Source organism: Carcharhinus amblyrhynchos, chromosome 1 (assembly GCF_965287045.1).
Source record: "Carcharhinus amblyrhynchos chromosome 1, sCarAmb.v2.hapA, whole genome shotgun sequence".
Taxonomy (NCBI): domain Eukaryota; kingdom Metazoa; phylum Chordata; class Chondrichthyes; order Carcharhiniformes; family Carcharhinidae; genus Carcharhinus; species Carcharhinus amblyrhynchos.
In genome coordinates this window covers 17,755,236-17,772,860 of record NC_137324.1, presented here as the reverse complement: position 1 = coordinate 17,772,860, position 17,625 = coordinate 17,755,236, and positions in this window count along the sequence as shown.

Genomic DNA, 17,625 nt, shown 5'->3' with positions numbered 1-17,625 from the left:
ACTGAAATACATTGCAATAGTGGACAGGATGCACCCAGCATTGCAACCAGTTCTATCAACTAGGTGACAGGCAGGTTCAGTTAAAATTGCACACCACCCCCCCCCCTCAACCGCCGCCAATACCACCAAAAAAGAGTAAGAAGGAAATAAATTCACGTTGAACATGATTGACAGGCTCAAGTCCTGCAACAGGAATCTGGGTAAAGCCTCAGAATAAAAAACTCATGACTCTTCTTCAAAGAAGCACTCAGAGAGCGCAGCATGGTGGCACATGGCGGTTGGCAGTGCTGCTTCACAGTGCCAAGGACCCAGGTTCAATTCCAACCTCGGGTCAGTGTCTGTGTGGAGTTTGCACGTTCTCCCTTTGTCTGCGTGGGTTTCCTCCAGGTGCTCCGGTTTCCTCCAAAGACGTGTGGGTGAGGTTGTGGCCATGATAAATTGCCCCTTAGTGTCATGGAGATTAGCAGGGGTTACGGGTATAGGCCTGGGTCAGATCGTTGTTGGTGCAGGTTTGCTGGGCCAGACGGCTTCCTTCTGCACCATAGGGATTCTAGGTGATGGTTTAAAACAAATCTTTTTTAACCTGCATGATTAAAACCAATTGTTAATGTTTTTGATAAGAACATAAGAAATAGGAGCAGGAGTAGGCCATCTAACCCCTTGAGCCTGCCCTGCCATTCAATAAGATCACGGCTGATCTGATAGTGGTTCAGTTCCACTTACCCGCCTGCTCCCCATAACCCTTAATTCCCTTTTTGGTCAGAAATCTATCTACCTGTGACTTAAACACATTTAACGAGGTAGCCTCCACTGCTTCAATGGGCAGAGAATTCCAAAGATTCACTACCCTCCGGGAGAAGAAGTTCCTCCTCAACTCTGTCCTAAATTGACTCCCCCGTATTTTGAGGCTGTGCCCTCTCGTTCTTGTTAACTTCTTAACAGCAGAACAGAACTTTCTTTCAATCGGGGGAGTTTTACTTTCAGGAATGTTCCCTCGAGCTGTGAGTGGTGAGGAGACATTGTGGTCACGGGGTCTAAATTTTATTCACACATAATTTGCGTCGCAGCCAGTGCTAAAAGCAATTACAAGCTCCAGAGTAGCATGAAATGGATGGCCCCTTCGATGCCTATACATGCAGACCTTGAAATTAATATAAATATTAGCGTACAAATGGAACTAAATGTGTTATTGCTTTTGTTAAAATAACGGATGAAGGAATTTCCTTCATTTGAATGCTACTTCTCGTTTGCATTGTATAATTTCAAGGTCACAGACCTTCTCATGTGTTAGTTTTACTTCTCATGGTGCTGTTCCTCGCTCCAGCTTTCACTATCAATGCTTTCACTATCAATAACGGCCAGCTCCGAACTGAGACCTGAGACTTGAAGACGTGCTCTGCATTTTGCAGAATGGCCATTCACTTTGTCTTGTGTCCACTCAAAGGGCAGAGTTTTGAAATGCTGGAGGGGTCTTGCGGGCTGGATTTGAAAAATTACAGCGCTGGAGGTCACTTCCCATTGATAGGATCGTTAACAGTGAAGAGGAAGGTCATAGGTTACAGGAAAATGCAGACAGATTGGTCTGATGAGCAGAGCAGTGGCACATAGTATCTAACCCTAATAAATGCAAGGTGACGCACATTGGAAGAGTTAACAGGACAAAGGAGTATTTAATGAATGGTAGGACACTAGGAATCTCAGAGGGTCAGATGGGTCTTGGGGTACTTACTCATAAATCCCTGAATAGAGCAGGTGAATAGGGTAACATAAGAACATAAGAAATAGGAGCAGGAGTAGGCCATCTAGTCCTTTGAGCCTGCCCCGCCATTCAATGAGATCATGGCTGATCTAAAGTGGATCAGTTCCACTTTTCCGCTTTCTCCCCATAACCCTTAATTCCCTTGTCTGTCAAAAACCTATCTAACCGTGACTTAAATATATTCAGCGAGGTAGCCTCCACCACTTCAACGGGCAGAGAATTCCAGAGATTCACCACCCTTTGAGTGAAGAAATTCCTCCTCAACTCTGATCTAAACTGCTCCCCCCCTTATCTTGAGGTTGTGCCCTCTAGTCCTGCTATCCTTTCTAAGCAGGAAGAATCTCTCTACCTCTACTCTATCCATCCCTTTCATTATCTTATACGTCTCTATAAGATTCCCCCTCATCCTTCTAAACTACAACGAGTACAGACCCAGTCTATTTAATCTCTCTTCATAGTCCAACGCCCTCATCTCCGGTATCAGCCTAGTGAACCTCCTCTGCACTCCCTCCAAGGCCAATATATCCTTCCGCAAGTGCGGCGACCAAAACTGCCCACAGTACTCCAGCTGAGGCCTCACCAGTACCCTGAACAGTTGCAGCAAGACCTCCCTGCTTTTATATTCTAACCCGTCACTATAAAGGCCAGCATCCCATTCACCTTCTTGATCACCTGCTGCACCTGCAGACTGGGTTTTTGCAAATCATGCACAAGGGCCCCCAGGTCCCTCTGCACCGTAACATGTTGCAGCTTTTCGCCTTATAAATAATAATCCCTCCTACTATTATTTCTGCCAAAGTGGATAACCTCACACTTGCTAACATTGTACTCCATCTGCCAGGTCCTTGCCCACTCGCTCAGCCTATCCAGATCCCTCTGCAGACTTTCTACACCCTCCACGCAATTTGCTTTTCCACTCATCTTCGTGTCATCACCAAATTTCATTACCCTACACTCATCCCCCTCCTCCAGATCATCTATATAAACGGTAGTCAAGAAGGCATATAGGACACTTGCTTTTATCTGTTGTGACATAGATTACAAGAGCAGAGATTGTTTGGAGCCATACAATGCGATAGATGGCATGGTGGCACAGTGGTTAGCATTGCTGCCTCACAGAGCCAAGGACCCATAATCCGGCCTTGGATGATGGTGTGTGTGAAGTTTGCATATTCTCCTCGTGTCTGCATGGGTTTCCTTCGGGTGCTCTGGTTTCCTCCCACAATCAAAGTTATGTGGGTTATGCTGATTTGCCATGGTAAATTGTGCCTTAGTGTCAGGAAGACTAACAGGGATCATTGTTGGTGCAGGCTCGATGGGCCAAATGACCTTAAGAACATAAGAACATAAGAAATAGGAGCAGGAGTAGGCCATCTAGCCCTTCGAGCCTGCCCCGCCATTCAGTAAGATCATGGCTGATCTGTCGTGGCTCAGTTCCACATTCCCGCCCTCTCCCCATAACCCTTAATCCCCTCTCTTATCAAAAACCCATCAACCCGCGTCTTAAAAATATTTAGCGAGGCAGCCTCCACCACTTCAACGGGCAGAGAATTCCAGAGATTCACCACCCTTTGAGTGAAGAAGTTCCTCCTCAACTCCGTTCTAAACCACCCCCCCTTTATCTTGAGGCTGTGCCCCCTAGTCCCATTATCCTTTCTGAGCGGGAAGAGTCTCTCCACCTCTATCCTATCCATCCCATTCATCATCTTATATGTCTCAATGAGATCTCCCCTCATTCTTCTAAACTCTAATGAGTACAAGCCTCGTTTATTCAGCCTCTCCTCATAGCTCAACCCCCTCAACTCTGGCATCAGCCTAGTAAACCTCCTCTGCACTCCCTCCAAGGCCAAAATATCCTTGCGTAAGTACGGCGCCCAAAACTGCACACAGTACTCCAGCTGCGGCCTCACCAATGCCCTATACAGCCGCAGCAAGACCTCCCTACTTTTATATTCAATCCCCCTCGCTATGAAGGCCAGCATCCCATTCGCCTTCCTGACCACCTGCTGCAACTGCAAGCTGGGTTTTTGCGACTCATGCACAAGGACCCCGAGGTCCCTCTGCACCGTCGCCTGCTGCAGTTTTTCGCCACTTCTTCTGCATTGTAGGGATTCTATGAGATGTGCAGTTCTGGTTACCTCACTATAAGAATAGAATTCATATAATCCCTCAGTGCAGAAGGAGGCCATTCAGCCCATCGAGTCTGCACTGACCACAATCCTACCCAGGCCCTATTCCTGTAACCCCACATATTTATCCTGCTAATCCTTTAACATTAGGGTCAATTTAGCATAGCCAATCAACCTAACCTGCACATCTTCAACTGTGGGAGTAAACCGGAGCACCCGGAGGAAACTCATGCAGACACGGGGAGAAAGTGCAAACTCCACGCAGACATTCACCCGAGGCCAGAATTGAACCCGGATCCCTGGTGCTGGGAGGCAGCAGTGCTAACCACTGTGCAACCGCGCAGTCCTCTTTTGGGAGGGTGTGATTGCACAAGAGAGTGTATAGAGGGGATGCTCGGGATGTTGCCTGGGTGAATAGGGTAGTCAAGAAGGCATATAGGACAGTTGCCTTTTTCAGTCGTGGCATAGAGTATAAGGGCAGGGAGATTATTTGGAGCCGTACACTGTGATGGGTGGTACAGTGGCACAGTGGTTAGCATTGCTGCTTCGCAGTGCAGGGACCCAGGTTCAATTCTGGTCTTGGGTGATGGTGTGTGTGGAGCTATTAGAGCTGTAAGCAGAGACTAGATCGGCTTGAACTGTTTTCTTTGGAGCAAGGAAAACTAAAGAGGGACATTATTAAGGTGTATAAGATTATGAGGGGTATGAACAGGGTGAGTAGAGAGCAGCTGTTCCCCTTGGTTGGGGGGTCAATCACAAGGAGACATAGTTTCAGGGGCAGGAGACTCAGAGGGGCTGTGAGAAAAAGTATTTTCACTCAAAGAATGGTGGGAATCTGGACTGCCCTGCCTGGGAAGGTAACGGAGGCTGGAAACCTTACAACCTTTAAGAAATATTTGGATGGGCACTTGAAGCATTATAACATGCAATGATATGGGACAAGTGCTGGAAAATAGGATTGCCGCACCATTAGTTGTAGATATTATTGATGCAGATTCAATGATCACTTTCTGCATTGTACCGCTCTCTAACTATGATTCTGGATGCTAACACCTATGATGTTTAAAATTTTCAAAGGGCTGGCAGGAGGAGAAAGGAAAGTAAGACCCGCTCACTGCTAATTAATGGTTCGTTAAGATCCTTCAGAGGAACTTGTCAATGGTTCGGGGAGGTCAGTGCAGCTCCTTTTGAAAAGGGATTCCAGCAAACCAGAACATCCTTGTGAATGTTAGTGCACCGTTGTCAGGATCAGTGCAGGGAGATGTGAGAGTCAAATTCTCATGGGCCATGGAGGATTATTTTATACTCATTCTTGCACCATGGGTGTCGCTGGCTGGCCATCCCTTGGTGTCCTTGAAACTGAGTGGCTTGCAAGGCCATTTCAGAGGGCAGTTGAAAGTCAACCACAGTTGGAATCACATGTAGGCCAGACCAGATACGGACAGCAGATTTCCTTCCCTAAAAGACATTAACATAGAAACAAGAACCATATGGCCCTTCAAGCCGACATTCATTATGATCATGACCGATCATCACATCCTAATCCCACCTTTCCCCCATATTCCTTGATCCCTTCCAGCCCCAAAAGCTATATCCAATTTCTTCTTGAAATCACACAATGTAGTCTCAACTACATCCTGTGGCAGTGAATTCCACACATTTACCACTCTCTGGCTGAAGAAATTTCTCCTCGCCTCAGTTCTGAAACCCCTTAGCCTCAAACTCTGACCCCTAGATGTGGGCATCCCAACATCAGGAACAATCTTTCCAAATCTAATTTGTCTAACTCTGGTAGAATTTTATAAGTTTATTTGCAAACCAGATGGGCTTTTCCAACAATTAACAATGCATACAAGATGATCAGAGGGTTAGATAGGGTGGATAGTGAGAGCCTTTTTCCTCAGATGGTGATGGCTAACATGAGGGGACATAGCTTTAAATCAAGGGGTGGTAATTATAGGACGGATGTCAGAGGTAGGTTCTTTACTCAGAGGGTAGTAAGGTCGTGGAATGCCCTGCCTGCAGCAGTTGTGGACTCGCCAACTTTAAGAGTGTTCAAATGGTCAGTGAATAGGCATATGGATAACATTGGAATAGTTTAGGTTAGAGGGTCATTAGATTGGTTCCACTGGTCGGCGCAACATCGAGGGCCAAAGGGCCTGTACTGTGCTGTAATGTTCTATGTTTCATGGTTATCTGTTGCAGATATTTTTTAATTTTGAATTTAAATTCTACCATCTGCCTTGGTGGGATTCGAACCAGGCATTTCTAGATTAATAATCTGGTGATAATACCACAAGGCCATTGTCTCCCCTGTTGTGTACAGGACCTTCATTTTGCTACCTGACTGCTTTCCCTTGACTTATCACTGCTGACCATCTGACAGATTGTTTGGCCCCAGTAACAAGGCAACTACAGACTCACCACTCCTTGGAGAGGCTCACCGCCACTAATTAGACACCAAGCTCTCCTGTTGCAAAGTAGCAGCGTTTGTATTCAAAAATAATGTCACACGAGAGAAGGACACAGCTGAGGCGTGCGGTCATCACCCGGAACTTACCCGTGGCTCAGGTTCCCCGTCCCGCTTTGAAAATCCAATCTGACAGGCTGAAAGGAGACGGCAAAAGTCCATCATTCCAGCGCTGACCCTCTGAACCAGTGATCCAATTAGTTTGACTGCTCTGCTCTGCTTTTTCCTTACAGATCTGCCTGGCTTTTCTCCCCTTTTGAAGTATAAATCCAAAACCCTTTTGAAAGTTGTAATTGAATTTGCTCCCGCCACCCATTCAGGCAGTGCATTCCACAGCAAAACAACTCGCTGTGCAAATAAATTTCTCCTCAGGCTCCCATTTTGCCAATTATTTCACACACAGGCATCCTTCTCCTATCGATTGCCCTGCCAATGGAAACAGTCTGTCCCTGCCCACTCTATTAAAACCCCACATGATTATGTACAGGTCCAGTAAATCTCCTCTGAACTTTCCCTGCTCCCAGGATAATGTCATGGCGTCTTGCCCTCTGTGGAGAGGCATGGCTAAGACTAGGAACTTTCTAGTGACAATCTCGGCCTGAAGCTGAATTCTTGAACTCCACAGACCATCATACTGCAAGCCCCCCCAACATGCTCCAGCTCGTATTGACACGGAGGGGTAGGATTTTCCGTCACACCCCATCCCGGGACTGGAAATTCTTACTCCCGGAACAGGAAATTCTCATCCCAAGGACAACAAACCTTTAAATGGACGGTCAAATTTTCCTTTCTACGATTCCAGCAGAATCCGAAACATTTACCTCAACTATGGTTGTCGATGGCATTACCACCGTCTAGGAAAAAATAGAAATAACTGGGCATTCCCCTGTGAAGTCCCCAGTTAAAACTTGCCTCACAAAAAACCCTGAAGGCTTTTAGGATGTTGAGTCTCACCAGAGATAGCCCTATCAAAGTCCAGGTAACTGTAAGACCTCGAGTCAGAGAGATATACAGTACAGACACAGGCTCTTCAGCCCAACTCATCCATGCCAGTCAGGTTTCCTAAACAGGCCATTTGCCTGCCTTTGTCCCATATCCCTTTAAACCCTTCCTATCTGTACCTGTCCAAATGTCTTTTAACTGTTGTAATTGTATCCATCTCTCCCACCTCCTCTGGCAGCTCATTCCAAATACATACCACCCCTGTGTGAAAAAGTTGCCCCTCGAGTCTCTTTTAAATTTTTCCCTCCTCATCTTAACCCACAGCTAGATCATAGAACCCTACAGTGCAGAAAGAGGCCCTTCGGCCCATCGAGTCTGCACCGAACACAATCCCACCCAGGCCCTACCCCCATATCTCTACCTATTATACCCATTAATCTACTCATCCCTGGATACCAAGGGGCAATTTCTTAGCACAGCCAATCAACCTAACCCGCACATCTTTGGACTGTGGGAGGAAACTGGAGCACCTGGTGGAAACCCATGCAGACACGAGGAGAATGTGCAAACTCCACACAGACTGTGACCCGAGCCGGGCATCGAACCCAGGACCCTGGAGCTATGAAGCAGCAGTGCTAACCACTGTGCTACCGTGCTGCCCTGTGCTGCTACAGCGGTATGGTGGCACAGTGGTTGGCACTGCAGCTTCACAGCACCAGGGACCCAGATTCGATTGCCAGCTTGGATCACTGTCTGCATGGAGTTTGCACTTTCTCCCTGTGTCTGCGTGCATTTTCTCTGGATGCTCTGATTTTCTCCCACAGTCTAAAGGTATACGGCTATGATTATATGAATATATAATTGGCCATGCTAAATTGGCCCTAGTGTCAGGGGGATTAGCAGCGGAAATGTATAGGATTACAGGAATAGGGCCTGGGTGGGATTGTGGTCGATGCAGACTTAATGGGCCAAATGGCCTCCTTCTGTACTGCAGAGATTCTATGATTCTACGCCCTCTGGTTTTGGACTCCCCTACCCTGGGGAGAAGACCTTGGCTATGCCCCTCATGATTTTATAAACCTCTGTTTGGTCACCCCTCATTCTCCTACACTCCAGGGAAGAAGTCCCAGCCTATCCAGCCTGTCTTTATAATTCAAACCTTCCAGTCTCGGTAACATCCTTATAAATCTTTTTTGCACCTTTTCCAGGTTAATAACATCCTTCCTATAGCAGGGCAATTTGAATTGTACCTGGGACCTTGGCTTAGTTTGATAAGCTGCAATTCCTGTTGGCGTGCTTAATTATTTGGCCATGCTATGGCAATAGCTTAGTCATATTACCACTAGATTATTAATCCAGAAACCCAGCTAATGTTCTAGGAACCCAGATTCAAACCCCACCACGGCAGATGATGGAATTTGAATTCAACAAAAAATATCTGTGGAATCTACTGATGACCATGAAACCATTGTCACTTGCTGGGAAAACCCACCTGGTTCATTAATGTCCTTTAGGGAAGGAAATCTGCCGTCCTTACCTGGTCTGGCCTATATGCGACTCCAGAGCCACAGCCCCTCCAAGGGCAACGAGGCATGGGCAATAAATGCCGCCCCAGGAATGAATAAAAAAAAAGAATCTGTAGCAAAACTAAAGCATCCTAGGTATGTGACTAAGAAAGAAAGAAGACTCATACTTATATAACGCCTTCCATGCCCTCAAGACCTCCTAACAGACAATGAAGCACTTTTGGAGTACAGCCAATTGCTGTATTCTAGGAAATGCGGCAACTGATATTTGGACAGCAAGATCCCATAAATGGCAATGAGATAATAACCCCGATGACCTTTTCTATTGATGCTGTTTTAGGGATCAATATTGGCCTCCATGGACAGAGCTTCGTAATTCTGGATCCACTTGAATCTTCATTCAAAAGATCTACCTTCACACCAACCTTAAAGTAAAATCCATATGCACTCGCTGAGACAATTCCAGCTAATTATTATCAATGTAATGCCACTAATAGAGGAAGCCTCATGTAGACCTGCAAATTATAGTGAGAGGCATGTCGGCCAGACCAGGTAAGGACGGCAGATTTCCTTCCCTAAAAGACATTAGAGAACCAGATCAGATTTTCCGACAATCGTCAATGGTTTCATGGTCATCAGTAGATACTTTTTATTGAATTCAAATGCTACCACGTGCCATGGCGGGATTGGAATCCAGGTTCCCAGAACATTAGCCGATTTTCTGGATTAATAGTCTGGTGATAATACTAATAATATGGGGCGACATGGTGGCATAATGGTTAGCACTGCCACCCCACACAGCCAAGGAGCTGGGTTCAATTCCAGTTTTAGGTGACTTTTTATGTGGAGTTTGCACATTCTCCCCGTGTCTGTGTGGATTTCCTCTGGGTGCTCCGGTTTCCTTGCACATTCCAAAGATGTGCTGGTTAGGTGGATTGGCCATGCTAAACTGACCCTAGTGTCAGTGGGATTAGCAGGGTAAATATGTGAGGTTACGGGGATAGGGCCTGGGTGGGATTGTGGTCGGTGCAGATCCAATGGGCCGAATGGTCTCCTTCTGCACTGTAGGGATTCTATGAATACCACTAGGCTATTGCAAAGTGAGATTGTTGTCAGCTGTTACTATGATTTCTCCAAAACAAAATACTCTGTGACTACTTTTTCTTCTTGTCTCTACTTCTGTTTGAACAATTTGTAAATTGGGCCGTAACTGTCAAAGTTTTGTTCTGTAACTTGGCGAGATTCCCAACGGGGGACAATTAGGAGTCTGTTCAGTTGTAAATGTGTTAAAATAGGTTTAAATCTGTGACACAAAAAAAAACTCTACCATTTAACTACAGCCTCCCTTGTGATCAGATTCTTCACAGATACTCGTCACAGAAGTCTCAAAATTCCCTGACGACTGGAAAATTTATTTTGGAAAATTTACAGACACAGTTATTCACTCTTGAACATAATGCTCTTAGATGGGAAGTCTCAGCTATCAGGAGCACATGTTAGGAAATGTTTGCCGGTTTGCTTTAAAATTTTTAGAATTTGATTTGATTTATTATTGTCACATGTATTAGCATACAGTGAAAAGTATTGTTATTGTTGTATTGTTATATATGATGGAAGTATTGTTATATCTGATCAAGTTTATTTATTAGTCACAAGTAGGCTCACGTTAACAGTGCAATGAAGTTACTGTGAAAAATCCCCTAGTCATCACACTCCAGCACCTGTTTGGGTACACTGAGGGAGAATTTAGCATGGCCAATTTAGCATGGCGAAAAACTGCAGCAGGCGACAGTGCAGAGGGACCTCGGGGTCCTTGTGCATGAGTCGCAAAAACCCAGCTTGCAGGTGCAGCAGGTGGTCAGGAAGGCGAATGGGATGCTGGCCTTCATCGCAAGGGGGATTGAATATAAAAGTAGGGAGGTCTTGCTGCAGCTGTATAGGGCATTGGTGAGGCTGCAGCTGGAGTACTGTGTGCAGTTTTGGTCGCCGCACTTACGCAAGGATATTTTGGCATTGGAGGGAGTGCAGAGGAGGTTTACTAGGCTGATACCAGAGTTGAGGGGGTTGAGCTATGAGGAGAGGCTGAATAAACTAGGCTTGTACTCGTTAGAGTTTAGAAGAATGAGGAGAGATCTCATTGAGACATATAAGATGATGGATGGGATGGATAGGATAGAGGTGGAGAGACTCTTCCCGCTCAGAAAGGACAGTAGGACTAGGGGGCACAGCCTCAAGATAAAGGGGGGGCAGTTTAGAACGGAGTTGAGAAGGAACTTCTTCACTCAAAGGGTGGTGAATCTCTGGAATTCTCTGCCCGTTGACGTGGTGGAGGCTACCTCGCTAAATATTTTTAAGACGCGGGTTGATGGGTTTTTGATAAGCAAGGGGATTAAGGGTTATGGGGAGAGGGCGGGAATGTGGAACTGAGCCATGACAGATCAGCCATGATCTTATTGAATGGCGAGGCAGCTTGAAGGGCTAGATGGCCTACTCCTGCTCCTATTTCTTATGTTCTTATGTTCAATGCACCTAATCAGCACATCTTTCCGATTGTGGGAGGAAACCAGAGCACCTGGAGGAAACCCACTCAGACACAGGGAGAATGTGCAAACTCTGCACAGACAATGACCCAAGCCGGGAATCAAACCCAGGTTCCTAGCGCTGTGAGGCAGCAGTGCTAACCACTGTGCCATCCCAAGCCATCTCATATGATGGTATGATATGGATTAATGAAAGACCACAAGGTCAGTGAGAATAAACCAATGGAACAGTTTAGTAACATGTCTTATCTCTAGCACAGTCAGCACAAGACTGGCTTGGCGAGTTCCACCTAGGGTGAGTCCCGAGCCACCCAACCTGTTCTCTTGAAGGGGCGTCTCCTAACATATATCACAGTCATGTTGAGTGTTGCTTGGCCACATTTAGAGTGGATTCTACTCAAACTCCTGGGTCTTCACCCTTCGACGTACACAAAGTTGTTTTACAATGACAGGAAAGCATGACCACAAAATGACTAGTGTATCATTCTGCTGCTGATATGAGCCACGCTAAGGCTAAGTGTTTTTGTTACATCATCAAAGTTATATTGTTCATACAATAGCGTGATAACTTAAAATCTCTACAAACTGAAGTATTCTAAAATAGTGTCATGAAACTGTTCCTCAATCATCTGTTGAATTCTTGAACCTCATCCAGGCAAAGGGTGACAAGCAAAAATGAGGAACTGAAAAATATCAGCATTATTAAACAAAGTAGAATAAAACCCCATCCCACAAGGGCTAACTACTGCATTCCTATAGTCTGCACCGTTTACACATTCCAATCTCTAAATGGACGCTCTTCATACCATTCTCAGCCTCTATCATCACCATTTACATTCCCTTTGTCTTTTTATCTAAGCAATTCCTACCAATTACAGCTCCACCCCCCCCCACCACCCCTCCTCACCCCCTCCTCACCCTCACACCTCTGACAAAGGGTCATCCAAACTCTGTTCTCTCTCCACAGATGCTGTCAGATCTTCTCAGATCTCCTGGCATTTTCTGTGAGTAAAAAGTAGCACTGCAAAAAGTAATGGGACTGAAAGTTGGTAAATCCCCTGGATCTTATGATCTACATCCTAGAATGTTGAAAGAGGTGGCCCTAGCGATAGTGAGTGCATTGGTGATCATCTCCTAAATTCTATAGATACTGCAATGGTGCCGGCAGATTGGAACGTAGCAAATGTAACCCCACTATTAAAACAAGGGATGATGAAGAGGTGCCGGCATTAGACTGTGGTGGGCACAATAAGAAGTCTCACAACACCAAAAAAAGGAAAGGAGGGAGAGATCAGGCAACTGTAGACCAGTTTGCCTGAAAATATGGAATTGATTATAATAGAACATAGAACATAGAAAAGCTACAGCACAAACAGGCCCTTCGGCCCACAAGTTGCACCCATGATATCCCTACCTACTGGGCTTACCTATAACACTCAATTCTATTAAGTCCCGTGTACTTATCTATTTTCTGTGGGAGCAAATTCCACAGGCTCACCACTGTATGGGTGAAGGAATTTCTCCTCACCTCAGTTCCAAACGATTTACTGTTTTCCTTCGACTGTGACCCTTCGTTCTGGACATCACCACCCCCCACCCCCAACCAGGAGCATCCTTCCTGAATCTACCTTGTCTAATCCTGTTACAATTTTATTGGTAATTATGAGATTTTCCCCCTCATTCTTCTAAACTGCAGTGTATATAATCCTAACTGATTTAGTCTTTCCTCAAACATCGGTCCTGCCATCATAGGAATGAGCCTGGTAAACCTTCACTGCACTCCCTCTATAGCAAGAACATCCTTCCTCAGATGAACATGATTCCAACTGAAATACTTGGATGTTTGACAAATGCAAATTTCGAGTAGAGTGATAACTGGAGCCAAATGCTTTGAGATTAAGTTAAGTTTATTTATTAGTTACAAATGTGCCTTACATTAACACTGCAATGAAGTTACTGTGAAATTCTCCTAGTTGCCACACTCCGGCACCTGTTCGTATCAATGGACCTAACCAGCACCTCTTTCAAACTGTGGGAGGAAACCGGAGCAATCTCACCCAGACATGGGGAGAACATGCAAACTCCACACAGACAGTGACCCAAGCCGGGGATCGAACCCGGATCCCCAGTGCTGTGAGGCAGCAGCGCTAGCCACCGTATCAAAATTACAGCACAGGAAGAAGCCCTCAGGCCCCCCAAGCCTGCACCGACCATACTGCCCAACTTAACTAAAACCCCATACCCTTCGGGAGACCATATCCCTCTATTCCCACCCTATTCATCTACTTGTCAAAAAAATCATTGCAGCTTTCCTTGGTTTTCTAAGACTCCATCATAGGATCATAGAAAATCATAGAATCCCTATAGTGCAGAAGGAGGCCATTCAGTCCATCGTGTCTGCACTGACCCAGGCCTAATCCCTGAAACTCCACACATTTACTTTGCTAATTCCTCTAACGTATGCATCCCGGGACACTAAGGGTCAGCATGGCCAATCCGCTTAACCAGCACATCTTTGGAAGATAGGAGGAAACCGGAGCACCCAGAGGAAACCCACACAGACGTGGGGAGAATATGCAAACTCTACAAAGACAGTGACCCAAGCCAGGAGTCGAACCTGGGTCCCTGGCATTATGAGGCAGCAGTGCTAACCACTGTGCCACCCACCTGGCATTCCCACTTGGCCCGCTGAGCAACTCTGGTGCCTCGAGGTTGTCACTGTCAGCAATGACCTGTCTCCTGAGGTACCTGTGCTCAGGCATGTGGAGGAAGCTGATTCTCTACCTGTCAACACTACGGTGGGAATCTCGCTGCCTTCCAGGTGGACCTCTGTCTTCACCACATCTCCCCTGTGAAGATACCTGTAGCTGAGGATAGGAGAGCTAGTGCTGCTACTGCTGCTCCTCACTCCCCTCATCCGACGCACAAAGGTAGAACTGCTCCCATGCCGTGATGAAGGCTGGCAACAGGAAAGTGCAGCTTAAGGTGAGTGAACTGTGAGACAGGTAAACTAAGCTTCAAGGAGTTGGCAATTGCCTATCAAGCGCTTGAAAGCAGGCTTCGAGAACAAGCGCTGTGAATAGCAACCTCTCACCTGGTTGTGGCTGGGACTCTTCTGTTTCACTAACCAAAGACTTCCCAGCCTGCCAGCTTCATCGACGAAGCACTCCCAGCTATGTAGTCACCTCAGAAGGGTGTGGAAGTATGCAGGCCATCTCAACCTCAACTGTGGATCCTGGGGATACACCTAGACGTAGTGGGAGGATCAGGGAATTTAAGAAACCATCATCACTAGTGGGAATAGGTGTATATAGGTACCAGTACAGATAGGTCATCATTTTGGTTTGAATATTTTGCATTAAATTTCACTTCAATCACCTACAGAGCCCCCACCCTGTCTGTCCAAACCACCAAACTGGGGGGACCATTGTGCTCACCCAGAGTCTTATCCCTCTGTGCCGTGAGAATAGCAACGCTTTGTCTCTCTCATACCATGACACAGTAAACCCCTCCAGCAGCTGGTCACCCAAACTCCAACCATGGAAGGTGAACCATCTCACCACCCCTCCTCCCTATCCTCCATTAAAATACGATGGCACAGTGGTTAGCATTGCTGCATCACAGCGCCAGGGAACTGGGCTCAATTTCGACTCGGTTGACTCTCTGTGTGGAGTCTGCACGTTCTCCTCGTGACTGCATGGGTTCCCTTCGGGTGCTCCGATTTCCTCCCCCACTCCAATGATGTGCGAGTTATGTTGATTGGCCATACTAAATTGACCCTTCGTGTCAGGGGGATTATCAAGGTAAATGCACGGGATTAGGGGTGAGATTGTTGTCAATGCAGGCTCGATGGACAGAATGGCCTCCTTCTGCACTGTAGGGATTCTATGATTCTGTGAAACCGCACCCCTCTCAAATCTAACAGTGATCTCTAGTGAGGCCAAGGACTGGTGAAGTGTTGCCAAGTGGCCCACCTCAGCTACAAGCTGGATGTGAACACCAGGACCCCTGATATGGGTGGGTGCCGATGTGACTGATGCTGGACATCTCGCGTTTCTCAGCCCTTTGATAAGGCAACTCGATGGCAGAACATGCTAAAGCTCTCTGCCAGGCAGGAGTCAGATATATTGCTGAAGGTGAGAGGACAACATCTTTGGGGTTATCCAGAAACTCAACAAGACTCACCATTTAAACACAGTGGATACAAGGTCAGGGGCTAGAAATACTATGGCGAGTAACTCACCTCCAAAAGCCTATTCACCATCTACAAAGCACAACTGATAGAAAACTCTCCACTTGCCTACGTGGGTGCAGTTCCAACAACACTCAAGAAGCTTGACACTATCCAGGACAAAGCAGCCACTTGATTGGCACTATGTCGACAAACATCCACTCTCTCCACCACCACAGTCCAGTCGCAGCAGTGTGTAATATTTACAAGATGCTCTGCAACAATTCACCAAAAATCCTTCGACAGCACCTTCCAATGGACCACTTCCATCTAGAAGGACAAGGGCAGCAGATACATGGGAACACCACCACCTGCAAGTTCCCCTCCAAACCACTCACCATGCTGGCTTGGAAATATATCGCCACTCCTTCACAGTGGGTCAAGATCCTGGAATTCCCTCCCTAACAGCATTGTGGGTTAACCCACAGCACATGGACTGCAGCGATTCAAGGAGGCAGCTCACCATCACCTTCTCGAGGGTAACTAGGGAGGAACGATAAATGCTGGCCAGCCAGCGACACCCACGTCTCACGATTGAATGAAAAAAAAGGTTGAGAGGAGCATCACCCTGTCCTCAGTGCAAGTCATCATCATTCTCCCCCAGAGTCTGGTCAATGGCTTCAAAACTTTGCCCATGAGGCCAAAATAGGACATTGTTGGAGTCTTGTCTGGCTTCATAATGGAGCTTGGGGTACGTAATCTGCTACTCTAACATTGATAAAATTAAACTACAGTGGTTAGCACTGCCTCACAGTGCCAGGGACGCGGGTTCGATTCCAGCCTTGGGTCACTGTCTGTGTGGAGTTTGCATGTTCTCCCCGTGTCTGTGTGGGTTTCCTCTGGGTGCTCTGGTTTCCTCCCGCAGTCCAAAGATGTGCAGGTTAGGTTGATTGGCTACGCTAAATGGACCCTTAGTTTCAGGGAGATGAGCAAGTGTGTGGGGTTATGAGGATAAGGCCTGAATGGGCTGTTGTTAGTGCAGGCTCGATGGGCTAACTGGCCTCTTTCGATGATCCCAATTGGATCACAAGTTCATCAAGCCTCCCAAAACAGGACATTCAAATTTTACTCAGGAAACAGAACTGGGGAGTTGAAGAGACGGTAACCAGGCAAACCAAGCAGCAAGAATTGCTACAGTTTTTAAAATAAAATTCAAAAGCCTTAAGGGAAAGCAGCTGGCACTCGGAAGCTGAGCTGCCGTTTTAAGCTAAAGAGAAGTAACAGCGTGATGAGAACAGCAGTGAATCCTCTGGTCCCAAAGTTAAAAAGAAACAAACAACCTCCAGGAATCCCTCAGAGAAACAATACCGTTACCTCAGAAGTTTGAAGAAGTTTTCTAAAGTTTTTAAACAAAGGGCACATTGCGCATGAGCCCAGTAAATCCCTGAGAGCGCAGGATACTGACAGCAGAGAAAGCCAAACTCTTCAATGACAGCTTGAAGTGAAAAAGCAGTTAGTGCTCTTAAAGCGGCAACATATTTGAAGAGGCGACCACAAGAAGGAATAAGTGGCAATGGACAGGAAATTTGGAAGGGATCTCCAGATAGAGGGCAAGTCTCAGAAAAGGTCTATAGGCAATGAAGACCTCAAAGAGGAGACTGCAAACATGTCAAAGAGGAGACTGCAAACACCTCAAAGAGGAGACAACAATGATCCCAGGGAAGAGGCAATGATGACCTCAAAAAAAGTGATTAAGTCCTCAAAGAGAGGCAACAGAAGACCCCCAGTAGGAGGGTAACGAAAGAAACTAAAATAATGGATGAGGGCAGAGAATGTCCTCGGATGTAATGCAATGTAAGACACCAGAGGGATGAGCGAGGAAAAAGACCCAGTTGGTGGGAGGGGGGGAACCAAATGACAGTGAACTAAAGACCCCAAATGAGTCAAGAGGGAGAACAGCGAGGCAGGGCAGTGGATGGGAGCATCTGAGATTCCCGTGATGGGGTGAGAGTGGGGGGAGGTTATTTTTTTGTCTGATTGAGGCAACCTTTAAACATGGCACTCCAATCTCAGTGCAGTCAGGCTGAA